The following is a 2330-nucleotide window of genomic DNA, read 5'->3' on the forward strand; positions in this document are numbered from 1 at the left end:
TGTAAGTTTGGCCTACCCTCAAAGCAGGATGTCTCAGCCTTCCAAAGCAGCAGCATAGGTACTCCAACAGTATCGCGCCCTGAAGGTGATTTAAGGGTGTACACTAGGGAAAATCCTATTAGCATCATACTAATGTTAAGGAGGAACAACTCCTTCCAAAGGAGTCAGCAGGCAGTTGTTTGAACAAGGCACCAGATGGATAGTTGATTAGAAACTTGTTTTCAGCTTACTATAAACATTTGTCTTAGAAATGGCCCTTTGTCAAGGGTGTTTCCAGAAAGTTTTTCTGGCTTTATGAAGTGGTGCCAAGTTAATGAATAAAATACTTGGGAAATCTGAAGAATTATGGAAATTTTTTTTTTTTTTTGAGACACAGTGTTGCTCTATCACCCAGGCTGGAGTGCAGTGGCATGATCTTGGCTCACTGCAACCTCTGCCTCCCAGGTTCAAGCAAGTCTCCTGACACAGCCTCCTCAGTAGCTGAGACTACAGGAGCGTGCCACCACGCCTGGCTAATTTTTGTATTTTTAGTAGAGGCGGGGTTTCACCATGTTGGCCAGGATGGTCTCGATCTCTTGACCTCGTGATCCACCCACCTTGGCCTCCCAAAGTGCTGGAATTACAGGCATGAGCTACCGTGCCCAGCTGGAAAATCTTAAAAAGACAAAATGGAAAGAAAGAAAATACTAGGAACAATGAGGCAAATACAAATGAAACAATCTGCACCAAAAATAGGGGTACATAGTATTCATACTAGCAGACTCTTGGTGTTGAGCCTGACTCTCTAAGGAAAGAATTCTCCCAAATACTCTTTATAATTAGGCTTCAACAGAGCTAAATAAACAGCTCCACTTATTTGCTGTACAAACTTGGTCAAAGTACTGACTCATCTTAACCCTCTTTTCCCACTTGTAAAATATTAGCTATTATCTTGGGTTGTTAAGACTGAAACAATAACATGTAAAATGCTTAGCACAGTGTCTGACAGAGTTGTGTTCAGCAAAATATTAGTGGCTAGTTTCCAGCAGCACCTTAAATTTTGGAAACAATTTAAGTGTCCATCAACATGGAGTCTAGTTAAATACAGTATATCCATACAATGGAAAACTATATTATACAGATGTAAAAAAGATGAGAAAGCTGTTTAGCTACCAATATGGAATAAACTTAAAATATTAAAAAATGTCAAGAAAGTACAGCATATTATATTTTCGCATAAAAAAGAGAAAATACTGAATTCACTTGTATATAATCAACACCAGAGATGTGTATATACTCAAGAAATGTGAACAGTGGTTATCTGGTTGGGGACAGGGCTGGCAAAGCAGATGGGAATTAGACTTTTCATAGAATTTAAATTTTTGATTAAGTTGCTTTCTAAAGGTGGTTTGTGTTTTAAATAAATGTATCCAATGTGGGTCGTATCACAGACTGAAACCCACAGGAGCCAGGACTTGCCTTAACAATAGGCTTTTCTTTTAATATTTAAATGTAGTCTTATTTATCAAAGGAAATTGATCTACTTATTTAAGTATATGCCAGTGTGTCTTAGTGTTTCTTATCCACACACAAGGCAATCCTGGACTTAATTTTTACCAATAGGAAATTAAGCTATATAAATGCAATGAAAGAGTTACCAATATCAGTGTAGTCATGTAATTAGACAGTGGTACTGTCTTCATTTGTTTTGTTGCCTCTGGAGAAGACTAGTGTAGTTGTATGACTGACTACTATATGACTCTGACAAGAGTCAAGTGTGAAAGTGACTGGCTAAAATTTCTCGATAGATATTGGATCTTGTTCTCATTTAACTTACCATTTGGTAACAATGAGAGTGCCAGGTGTCCCATAGCTCCACTTCCGCTCCTCAGCAGCTTCTGCTTTGGTGATGAACATCATCATGTTTGCTCTGTTTGGTATTTAATAGCAGTGGTTAAGATCAGGACAGAAGTCACTTATCCAAAACATTCTCATTTTAAAAATCATTTTATTGTCATTTCATGGTTAAAAAAACATACATGACCTGACTATAAAGTAATGAGACGAGTTTTCGGGTGTGGGTTGGATTACTGAGTCTCATTAATAAATAGTCACAATCCTGACTTGAGCTTGGAAGAAAAATATGCCTTCGCTATATGATTATCAATTTTGTTACTTAAAATTTATTGAGTGCCAACAGAGCACTAGGCACATATATAACACAGAATTATACAGTCTCTATGTTGTAGACTATATTATTTACATAGATTTCTCAAAGATAACATTAAAGCATGTATTTACAGAACTTTAGACAAAAATAACAATACTGTAAATCAGCAAGTTTCTGTCTA

General features: G+C 36.9%; 1 protein-coding gene across 1 annotated transcript in view; it reads right to left on the reverse strand.

The window, feature by feature from the left end:
- Nucleotides 1-1970: 1970 nt before the first annotated feature.
- The window catches only part of ARID2 (AT-rich interaction domain 2), a 196032-nt gene continuing 195672 nt past the window's right edge, over nucleotides 1971-2330 (reverse strand). Inside the window, exon 21 of the mRNA XM_017529648.2 lies at nucleotides 1971-2330. This exon is cut by the window's right edge and continues 2761 nt beyond it. The gene's annotated coding sequence lies outside the window, so the exon portion shown is untranslated.

The sequence above is a fragment of the Cebus imitator genome, unplaced genomic scaffold (assembly GCF_001604975.1).
Source record: "Cebus imitator isolate Cc_AM_T3 unplaced genomic scaffold, Cebus_imitator-1.0 Scaffold2, whole genome shotgun sequence".
Classification (NCBI taxonomy): domain Eukaryota; kingdom Metazoa; phylum Chordata; class Mammalia; order Primates; family Cebidae; genus Cebus; species Cebus imitator.